Raw genomic sequence first — 12,474 nt, 5'->3', positions numbered from 1 at the left:
AGCGATTCTGGTATTTTGCACTACTTTTCTTGTTTTTCTTTGATTTTAATTTCTTATGTATTTCTTTATTTTGCATTTCTTATGTATTTCTTTATTTTTTATGCAATTTTTTCATTATTTTCATATCCTAGAACTGCTATTTGAATTCACAAGTGACATAATATAGAAAGAAACAAATAAAGATGTAGTTAGAAAACAATGTGTAAAACATTCATTTAAATACCATACACTTTACACACAAACGAATACAAATTTCAATTTCTTACGTGACATGTGATGCGAAAATGTTACGTAACTCCGTAACCGCGGCATGGGGGTATACAAATCTGGTATCAAAAGTTGCGCAAAACTTGAGAAAAAAAGTCATGAAATGGCGGCGCGAACGCTTCTTGTGCAAAAAAGTTATCGCGATTAATGTACAGGGGGGGGCCTAAAAGGCCCCCCCCCCCAGTCTTTTTAGGGTTAAACGTGTTGTAGATATGTGGCAACCTAAATCACTTTTTTCTACTTTGGCCCCCCGCCTATAAATACAATTATCTAACGGGGCAAGTTGGAGTTGGTCAGATGAGCCCTCAGGCTACGGACAGATGGGGAGGTACCCATCTTTGCTTTTACATTGTCACTGATCTCAAAGACATATTTCTGCACAAAGTCCCATGTCGTATAACGTTGAGGCACATACTCTTGAAGAAAAGATCAATGGCCTTCATTTCAAAAGGGAAGGGGCTACCATGGCCCTTCCCTCAAAGATGACGAAAGCTTGGGCTGGACGATAGCGCTCTCCTAGAAGAACGGTTGCCTTCTCTCATCTTCAAGGATTTCATTGAGGTACCTCGGTAGATTTGTTCCAACCTATCAAAATAAGAAAGATTATTCACATTTTATTTCCACTTACAATAGCAAATTTGCCACTGAATTATTTTAAAAGTTGCCAACCTTTCTTTAAAAAGAATAAAATTTGTATTGACTGTGTACAAAAATCAAGTTTTTGGACAATTTTTAGGAAATGGTTGCAAAAAAAAAATAAAAAAGGGCCCCAAGGAAATCCAGTGTTCTGCTGATAGAGCTACTCTTTTTAAATATATGAATAAAATAAATAAAATAAATATATTTTTCAGAAATGGGCATAAGAAACTGTAAGAACGGGTGTGGCAAATTTGTTCTGTAAAGCTGCGCGATACTGGGAAGTTAAAATGTCATCAATTGTCATGACGAGAGCATGTCACATGTAAATATCGCACAGAACGTCAAGGGGTGGATTCCATATTTTGGTAATATAAATTAATACCAAAGTAACATATATCCATGTAAATAAGCCCAAGGTAATTTTATACGACTAACCTTTCATTTAAAACTGATTACCTCTCCTTTTACAAAATTATTCGCGCCGATTCTCAGCTTAGTCTCATGTGATTCTAAAAGAATACACCAAAATGAACACATGGGACTGGACTACAAATCGCCATGATTTATTTTGTAAGTGAAGAGTTAATCAGTTGGAAATGAAAGTATACCCATGCAAGATCACCTTGGGCCTATTAATATGGATATATGTTGCTTTGGTATTAATTTTTATTCCCAAAATATGTTTTTTGAGAGTTTTTTCAAATAAAAAAATCCATTTTTTTTTTGCCAATCATCTCCGATCCGAGCAGCGATCCGATTTTGAAGATCAACATTTTTTTGCCCATCTGAGCGCCCACCCGCCCGCCTGGCCAATATCACACTGATTCCTATAAACCCCCTTCCAACTATAATTGGCAGGGGTATAATTACAGTGTATTATCCACCAGAATACAGCTTTCCGACCTGTAAGACAGTATCGTAATCAGGAAAGCATTCTTGGTATATAAACTTAGCCCTAAAGAAATACCTGTAGTGTCCTACTTACTGGTTGCTGATCAATGAAGGCATTTAACACCTCGGAGTGTGTGGCATTCCTAAACCGCCCTGGTGTGTTCCTCATTCTCCCTGGTGCCAGGAACAGGGGAGGCACTGGAGGGCAACCTGGGGATCCTCTGCTGTATTTCGAAAACAAGGAAATGGAAACACATGTAGGAGAGGAAGCCTTTACATGCCTACAAATTTTAAAAACACCATCCTAAATTAAACAAAAGTATTTGAAAGTATCATACAAGAAGTACATTATGCTTAACATGTCAATTGTGAGACTGCAAATGCATAATTGAAAATTACCTTTTCAAAAAATCTAAAAGTTATGGGAACAGTGGTTTTCAAAATTTTCGGTTTCCTTCACACTTTCTAAAACAATCTCACAACTTTGCAAACATTCACCGGATGTCTTTGTGACAGTGCATGTGTTTTTCTGTATTGTCAATATTTGGTAAAATCAGCAAAGGTTCTATTTACATGAATTTCAACCACCCCCAAGATTTAGCATTCAGATAAAATCATTTTTATAGGCCTAAAGACTGAAATACAGTGCCGGCCGCGGGAAACGTCACAGTGCCCCCTAGGGCAGACGCGGTAGCCCGTAGCGGGCATTTGAGGGGAGCGGACGCGGGAAGACGCCCGCGTCCACTCCCCTAGAAAATTAGTGCCCTAGGGAACCGCCCGCGTCTATCCCCGGGGCACTGTGACGTTTCCCGCGGCCGGCACTGTAACACTAAAACTTTTCGAAAACTATCTTTCAAATCGGAAGCAAAAGGTAATAAGAGGCTGATAAAAGAAATAGAAAACTGGGAGCCCGGACTGAGAGAAGGGGAAAGGGGAGAAAGAGAATAGAGGGGGGGGGGGGGAGAAGAGAAAGAGGGAAAAGGTAAAAATGGAGACGGGATAAGGAAGGGGGAAATTAAAACGAGAAAAAAAAACCTAGAATGAAAGAAAACAGAGGTGATGAAAAAAGCGAAGGTGAGATAGAAAGAAAAGAGGGAAGGTGGAAGGCAAATAAAAGAAAGAAGGATAAAGAGAAGGAATAAGGGGTGAGAAATTAAAAAGGAAGGGAAAATTGAGAAAGATGAAATAGCGGGGATAAAAGTTACTGAAGAGAAAGAGAGAGGGAAAGGGACTAAGAAAAGAAACAAGGAAAGGGAAAGAAATGGATACGACTATTCTTATCAAAATACTGGAACCCCTCTCTAATTTTCATCATTTTTTATCCCCTTCCTGATTTACCTTTATCTACCTCAACCACTAGCTCTCATCTTTTCCCGATGTTTATCTGTGGACATCATTTTCATATGCACCTCTCATCATCAAATTTATTTTCATTTATCGTTTAGTTCTTTCTCAATCCCTCTCTAAAACTACTCTTTCTCTCTTCCCAACATATAATGCTATGTTAAATTAAGCTACTTTTACATTTCTATAGAATACAAGAAACTGTTGTTTCGCAATATAACGGAGGGGTATTACAAAAGAAGGGGAAGGGAAAGCAATAGAAAATAAAGGGGATAAACAAATCAAGGAGTGAAAGGGGGCACAGAAAAGGAAGGGGGGGGGGAAGGGAACAGAAGGGATAAAGGAAAGGGAAAAAAGAAGGAAAGGGAAAAAATATATAGAGGGACAGCAGAAGGAGGGAAAAAGAGAAAAATATGAAGGGGAGCAAGAAGGAAAAGAGTGAATAAATGGGGGGGGGGGAAAGGAGGGGAAAGGGAGAGAAAGAGAAAATATAGCGGGGGATATCGGGCGTGATGATTAAAGGTATTTTCGACTATATTGTATAGAGGTGAACCCGGAAGAGCTTTATTCTTCAACTTGGCTCGACTAACTCCTTTGTTCCCCGAAAAGAAGTTAGGTTTGATAGTTAGCGTTTGCGTGAGCACCCGCTAAAATTCTTAATAAAAGAAAAGAAGGGTTTGTATAGCTCCATTCTTGCTTTGTCGGCAAGTGATAATTAACTCGCTAAGTACCCATTCCATACAACACGTCATAGTAGCTTTCAAAAACATACTTTTGCTTGGGTTTAAGCATTTAAGCTAAATGCGTTAGGAAAGTTTTTCATAGTTACATATATGCAAATAGTTTTGTTGTTCTGCTCTGGAGCACATTGAGCATCTAATCAAGATGGAAAGTGCGATTTACAAATCTCATGTATTATTATTTTTTATCTTCCATATAACACTGAATTATGTATTGTACCAAGCTGTGGTTTGGTTTTGTGATTTCGTTTTATCATTTCCAATTCATATAACAAAATATATTCGAAGGAAAATATTGTTTTACTGAAATGAAATAATTGAAACAATGTCTAGACCCTAAATGATATCCAACTAATCTATCAATATAAAACTGCAGTTCGTAAAAATGATAGGTTAATCTTTACCTCGACGATCATCATATAAGTGTATCAAGGATATTAATATTCGTTTTAAACCCATCTATAACTTTTTATAAAATTGCGCGTAATAAATGCGTTGGACAAGTAATCTTTACTTTGATTATGTTAATTATTATTATCTTCCCAATCCGAATATCTACCGATGTAACTAACACCGCAATCGAGAGCAGATAATGTAATCAGATGTTTTAGCAAAAAGACAAACTTGTTAAATCTGCAACATTGGGGTAAATTTATACTTTTTACAGGGTGGGGGTTTTAAAGACCCGATTTGAACCGAATTGAAAAGAATATCCTTATTCATTGTTGTTGACGCATCAGATAATTAATACCCCCCCCCCCCCATTTCTAAGAACATCCTGTCATAAATTGGGAAGCGGATGTGATCAAAGGAGAGGGGTCGGCGTGGACGGGGAGCAAGACTCTCCCAGACTGCACAATAACAAAAGAACCAAATAAAAGAGAAATTGATCAGCACAACCAGTTTTGCTGGGGTTCGCTTTTTGCGCGTCTACTTTTTATGATGTGAGAAAGAACAATTTTCCCCGATATGAGAGGGGTTTTTTGCCCCCCCCCCGGCCCCCTATATACCCCGCTTATTATGATAAAGGTTTATAAAATATCAATACCGAAATGAGATAAAATGACAATAAGTGGGGCTCTTGCCTTCCGTGCATGATGTGATGTCGAAAGAACACACCAACGTCGGATCGTAATCGACAACCCCTTTAAAGAAATCAAAGAAAGATCGTGGCACAAAAAGGAGGCGGTGAAATATCATGAGTCGACCTCGCGCATGACCGATGTCATAAACACGTCGTAACGTTGTATCGTAATCAACGATCATTGTGACTATTCCAGCGAAAGGAAATGATAAATGAGCACTGAAAAATGTCAAGACTCGGGGAAGGCCTTCGTCCGAGAGTATATGCATGTATCTATATGTCGAAAAGTTTAGATTCATTGCGATAATAGCTTCGACGTTCCAGCCGAGGTGACCAGATTTCACAAAATTAAATACGGGACAATCGGCAAAGCACTACATAGGATCGACCGAGCCAGGCCAAAAAAATCAACAAAAAAAAGGCCACACAATGTTAGACTTGTTAACAAAATATATCAAGAAAGGGAAGGGAGGGTTAGTGGAAGAAAGAAGGAAGCAAGAAATGAATTGAGAGGAAAGAAAGAAAGAACAAATTAAGGAAAGTTCAATCGAAAAAGTATGATTAAAACGTTGAAAGAAAGAATAAAGGACAGATAACGGTTTCTGTCATTACTTGAAATGAATAAAGAAAGAAATAATTAAAGTAAAGGAAGGGAAGATGAATGAATGTGTGAAAGAAAAAATATATTGAGAGAAAAGAGAAAAGTAAGAAAGAAGGGAAGAACGAAAGAAAAATAATTCCTTCATTATTTGAAAGAAACAAAGACAGAAGAAAAACGGAAAGGAAACAGGGAAGGAAAGAAGGGAAAGAAATAATAAGGGAAAAGAATTAAAAGGGAAACAGAAATTAAAGAATAAAAGAAAAGAAAACAAATAACATCTTAAATCAAAAATTCAACCTACAATAGATCCCGATTGCGCTAGTTTAAAAACATAATGGTCTATCACAAGATAATCGAAGTACATGTACATGTAAACATAGTGCAATGTACGTACCCTAGGATTTCCGAGGGTAAGTGCGGGCACGGCCAATATTATATAGCACGCGGGAAACCGCGGGCCCGTCTAAACGCCCTAGACTGCTCCCCTTGAATACCCTCGGTTAGACGCGAAAGCCCCCTAGGCTGTTTGCGTGCTCGGGCGTGACGTTTCCCGCGGCCGGCATTGTATCTCCAGAATTGTCTTTTGTGGTGATCTGTAGTTACTCCTGATAGACAGACATACATGCACTGAACCATGGGGATAATTGAAAACAATGCTCATAGACCATATGTTATAAAACCAAGCTGCCAAAACACCGGCAGTTCCAAGAATCAGAAGCAGGAGGGTCTGTCACATTACCAATATAGTTGGGCGGGAGGGGAGAAATAATTAAACACTACAAACAGTTGCATTTCCAGAGTGTTCGTCTGATTTTGAATAAAAACTACCGGTATTACAAATAACACAAACAGAAAGATAAGGTCATTTGAAACTTATAGCAGGCCTGGCTAAGCTTAAAAAAATTACCAGTTTTTAGGCTTTGGAAAATGTTCGCAAGGGCAACACCATTTCTTTGAAGCTCACAGTACTGCAAGATCTGGTCAGCCAATCCTTTAGTCAATTTCTTTGATGGTTTATCCGACTTGTTCTGACCTATTAGTGCACTGAGGTCATCTTCAATCTAGGAAAGAGATAGAAAAGACATGTTTGACCCCCTTACATAAGAGAAAAAGGAGTAAATCATATAGAGGGACTGAGATTAAAGAAACCTGGTCAAACACCTATAGCGGTATCACAGGCCTAATTCATTCCCCATAGACTCATGTGTTAAATTGGCACTTTAAAAAATTCATAAAAAATAAGGATGAAATTCGGGGGTCGAATGTTTACTACCAGTGGATAGGATATATATCTGGCAATCCATATCTGATCAGAAAAGGGTCCCTCGACCGGCTCATTTTAAAAATAAATTGGCGTGTTTGAAGACACCTTCGGGGGGGGGGGGAGCAGATTCATCACCTCAAACAGCAAAATAGCCCTAATCCTTCCGCCAGTGAAAATATAGTCCAAAATTGGTGATATTTCTTCCCAATTTGGGAAAAGGAAGTTCAGTAATTACCAAAAATAGAATCAGTGTTAGATGGACAATCATATGCATACACTTTGTCAATCAGCCATATCAAAATAAAAAAAATAGGGTTGGCTCGAAAGAATATCTATTGCCTGCCACTAGTGATTAGACCCGTGTAACCTGTCACAAAGAAAGGCTAAGTACTGTTTCTATGATTTTAAATATGGGTAAATCATACTGAAGCCTAAAAGGGTTTGGGGAGCATTTGTCCTCATACAATCTTTACCCCAAAATCACCGTATGCAATTTATTTTTTCTTTTTACTATCAAGTCATTTGTGTCTTTCAACACAAATATCACAAGACTGAATCTTCTAATATCTTTGAAGCCTTTAGAAGGCTTTATTTTGCCTCCACTTTTCATGAAATTCTTCTTTACTCATCATCATAAGCACAATAAAACCTGCGGCCTCTTGTATTTGACTTTGGATCATAGAAACAATAACAAATATATATATATATATATCCCTGTAGCAACATTGGGCCGTATGCATAAAGACAAGCAATTGCTTGTAAGCAAATGCTTTTAGCAAAAGCAAGAGCTGGTCAAGCGAAAGGGCAAGTTTAAGCAATTGCTTAAATTCGTATGCACAATCTTTTGCTTGTGCTAAAACCTTTTGCTTGCACTGCCTAAGCAATTGATTATGTGTCGGACAAAGGATCATTATGGTTGTGCGAACATCGAACAGTTTGAAGACGCTTCGTGCCCGACCTGGCAGCAGTATATTTTTACTACGCAAATAGGAAGAAACAGCGCAGAGCATCAGGAGGTTTCTGTGTCGATCGATGGACAAAAATTGCCGTAAAAAGTCTAATATAACAGGAATTTGATTAGATAGTATTGCACATCTCAACATCCTTTAATAAAATTCCTTGAAATTGACAAATAAAGTTTATAAGAATTTCATTGAACAGTTGTCAAGATATGCACTGCTGTTATCATAATGGACCTGACACTTTTTCATGGAAAAAGTAACCACCTATGGTGAATTACCTTACAAAGGAAAGTGGAGAAAAAAAAATTACGTAGCCTTCTCCCTCAGAATCACGCAGGAAAAGGGAATGTTTCCACTATGGCCTTCGCCAAGCCGGTCTTAATGAATCAACCGTAAAACAGAGTTGACAATAATTATATCGAATATAATCAATCAGTTGGGGACCTGAAAAACCACAGGGAGACTCGACATCAAATCTCAAAATAATCATATTCCTGTCATAGGCCTATCAAATGAAAATTCTGTTCAATAATGAAAATGTCATATTGCAGAGTCAAAAGCAATTCACCCTTAACTATTAATATTCACACAATCATGTAAATTTCTGAAACATATTAAAATCATGGTTACTCCTAAACAGAAACATTGGAAAATATGAGTTTGAATTGGATCTGTCAAATGATTCTGTAGATCAATGTGAAAACGGATAAGGGCAGACAAGCAGAAATAAGTGCCTCACCTTGATCCATGAAGTTTGATCATTCCTGATACAAGAGTCCTGACCATTTTGCACCTCGTCTTGGCGGCCGTGCAGCCATCTCTTCGCCTTAGGGCTTGGACTATTTCGTGACCATCTGACTCTTCAAGCATCTCAATCACATTCTGCAATTGTGGTTTCAACAAAACAAATAATAGAACATAAAAGAACACTTTATTAGTCCAAAGTTACCTGTAATCAAAATGTGACCTAAAATTGTAATCAAATTATTTTAAACTTTCCTTGTGCAAATTTAAGGTGTTTCATACTGTAAAGGCCCAATATCTGGCCTACATCGCCCAAACAAAATGATAGCAAAGAAAATTTACTATCATTATCTTAATGATTCTAATGCGACGTACATAGGTTTGATCTTTTGTAATGCAGGCTTATCTGTCTGCAGTGTGTGGTACTACAGGCTTACTTCTTTGGAAAAATCCATCGCTGTTGGAGTCCATATGAATTACATGTTTCATTTAGTAATGCGTTATTATCAACTGAAACATCAACTTTAGTACACATACCATGTGATGTTTTCCTTTCTTAGATACAATACGTGCATCTAGAGCGATTGGAATTTCTCGTTCAAACTTCATGTGTCTTGCATCACCAACTCATCATGAAAAAGCCTTTTAGCCCCCCCCCCCCTGTCGTTTTTTTACGTGAATCTAGAGCGATTAGAATTTCTCGTTCAAACTTCATGACATTTTCTCTCAAGTCTCCTGCATGTTTTGATATATAATTCACCCCGATCAGACCTGTAGAACTGATTTTACAGGTCGATAAATTGCTCGTCCGTCACAAAAAAATGTAATTTTTGTACAGATTTCTATGTAATTCCTATATCCGATGCCATGTTAACTCAGTCCAAATATGTTATTATTGTTACTTTGAATTATAATTTGGATTATTTCTTTGTTATTAGTTGAATTCATACATTTGAGCGATACATTTTTCTTTAAACAAAATTCAAACAAAAAAAAACAATAGAATACATAAGAATGAAAAAAATGTGAATCCGGGAATACTAATTTGCATATTTATTTATTTACGACATATTTCAACAGCATAAAAACTTGGATATGATAGATAACATCATTTTAAAGTGCTTTTGCAGAAAACCTGAAGAAATCCTGTAATTTCTTTTGATTTTAGACGAAAATCACAATTTTCTCCCAATTTCGTCAAAAATTTGCATATTCAACACTTAAATTAATTAAACAAATAATAATAATGCTATTTTTTTTAATTCTCATTCTACTCAACTTGTTTGTTTTACGTATGTGCCAATTTTCCAGTCAATCGGTCCATTCGTTGCCGAGACTCTAGGGGGGCCAAAAAGCCCCCCCCCCCCAATGGTCTCGAGTGATCAAAATAACCCAATGAGGTTAGAGTTAACGTTGGCAACTTTGACAAAATCTTTGACGTCACGGCAAATAAGTCTCCATTGATTTTGTAAACCAAATTTCACATTTGTTTTTTATGATAAGTATTATAACACAGCCTTATTAGCATTTTGGAAAGAATCACATTGATTCCTTATTTTAGACGCGATATTACCAGTAATTCATTTTTAAATTTGTTATATACATTATACAAAGTGAATAGAGAGTTGTTCACTATTACAACTCGAGGATCCAAACAAGAGGACATCACTAAAACTTTGAAAATTGTATTATCTTTAACAGTCATTCAGAAATTGCTAAAATTTCTAGTTTGTTCATCCTAACTTTCTTCATTCAATGACAGCACACTTTCCACCAGAATGGTTTTCCACCAAGGGGTAATTCCATGCCAAATCATCCAAAATTTTTACAATTAAACCCAACTTTTTTCAGAATTTGTTGAAAAAAAATTAGGCACATAATTTAAAGCTTTATAAGCATAGATCTAATGCAAAAAGAGTTATAAAAGTCAGCCCCTCGTTTCTAATTCCACGGCGCGTCAAAATGTTAATGTTTTGTCAAAGAGGAGTGTGGCCACCAGTTTTCAAAAGCCTATTCTGCAGTCGCTGGGTCAAATATCAGTAAAAAAATGTCATTTGAAATTGAGTGAAAATTCCATTAAGAGCATAAAAAGTGCATATGCAACTCAAGAGCATGAAAACAAAGTATTAACCTTCAAAAAAACAATCTTTGGCCTTGGATTTGACCATTTCAGAATACTAACTAGTTAGGTACATGTTCTTTTCTTGAAATAGGAATTTTAACTTAACTATAAAGTTAAGTTATCCAACTTACAACTTCACTACAATGTACAATGTTACATTGTAACTGTAGCATTGATGATTATTGGTTTTATGCCCAAATTCGTGCTTTCTCAGTTTCTGCCACCACTGTTCTTTTGTAACTATGCGTGCATGCAGATTTCGTGTAGATCTATACCCAGATATAGGCTATGTAGGCCTAACCTTGCCCGACCAGAGCGTAATCGCTTCGCGCTATACGATCGCCAGCACGTACTCCCGCAATGCATTATGCATTACGTATACATCGTATACCGTGTGTGATGGGGAACTTGGCCAGTCACATTGCACAGTGCGCCTTGGACTTTGTATACACACAGTGCGCGGTGGCCAAGTTCTTCTGCACTGCGATAAATTGAACTTTCGGACGTAAAATCACGCCTTTTGGAAAACTGCGTTGACGATGAGCGATAATCTTTTATCACCGAACGCACCATGACATTGCAGTCCAATTGGTGGGAGTTTCTACCGAAATGAACTGCTGAGTTTCGATTTACAAATGCGAGAATCAAGATGAAAAAATGGTAACTTTCAAATTATTGTGAAAAAAATAAAAATGCCACCTTTTTTTTGTTTAGAAAGCGACTTTCAGGCGATTTTTTGGATAACCAGGACTACAAAACAGCAAGATACAAGTGTTTTATGAGGAAAATGCAAATAAATCGTTTAATATAACTTATAAGTGGCATGTTCACTGCATTCTCGGCAAATCTAATTTCAAAGCAAGTTCCCCCCCCCCCCCCCCGGCCAAGTTCTACAGCACCCACGGTACAGCACTGATAGGAAGCCCGCACAATTCCGAGATAGAGAAAAATCTTTTAGATAATCCACTTCAATCTTTACAACCGATTCATATGCCATGCCAACCTATACCTACAAATAATCTATAATGTTTATTTGTGTAATTTAGATGATTATTGTACATTTAACTTACCTCTGAAAGCTGTGGCATACTCCTCAAAACCCCGCTCCTTTAAAAGCACGTCAACGTTAATGTCCTTTTTCCAAATTACGCGATATCGATCAAATATAACACGCGCGATGATCTGACGTAGTTTTCAATTAACCAATGAAATTACGAGTCGCAATCGCAACAAATGACCACGGCGAAAATGACCACGCTCGGTCAAAATTGTACTGATGTTGTTTCAAGAAGAAAATACGACAAAATACGAGGAAAATAACCGCAAACGTGGTTAATAATTTTTAACCACGGCAAAAGTGTCACTAAAGTAACCACGTACGATCTCCGTTTTTTAGAGTGTATGAAAATAGGTTCCACAGCCCCATATGTGTATTAATCCAACAATGATTATAATAAAATTTGTAATAAGGAATATAAATATTACAAACAAAAGTATTGGTCGTAACGCCTAGTGTTAACAATGTTAATCCTCTTTTCATGATTACACAGAAATGCTCGAAATGTTTGTTTGGGGCCCAGTGGATTAGTCTTCTGACCATGAAAGAGGATAGCAGGTCCGAATTCCAGTCATTTCGTATTTTCCTTCAGCAAGATTTTTTTACACACTTTGCTGCTTTCAAACGTGGTGAGGTGAATGGGTACCCGGTAGGAAAAACAAAATCAGTAAAATGCCTTCCTTTTGTCGCCCAGGTAGCCCAGCTAAAGCAGGGCTATTAATAATGGCACGGTCCTTTGGAGAACAGTTTTTTCTGAAC

The 12,474-nt window shown here is 37.3% G+C and overlaps 1 pseudogene; it reads right to left on the bottom strand.

Annotated features, from left to right (window-relative positions):
- Positions 1 to 485: 485 nt before the first annotated feature.
- On the bottom strand, positions 486 to 11,746 carry LOC121405740 (annotated as a pseudogene).
- Positions 11,747 to 12,474: the final 728 nt, after the last annotated feature.

Source organism: Lytechinus variegatus, chromosome 1, assembly GCF_018143015.1.
Source record: "Lytechinus variegatus isolate NC3 chromosome 1, Lvar_3.0, whole genome shotgun sequence".
In the NCBI taxonomy this organism is placed as follows: Eukaryota; Metazoa; Echinodermata; class Echinoidea; order Temnopleuroida; family Toxopneustidae; genus Lytechinus; species Lytechinus variegatus.
The sequence above is the reverse complement of the archived record's forward strand: the minus strand, read 5'-3'. Positions and strand labels throughout refer to the sequence as shown.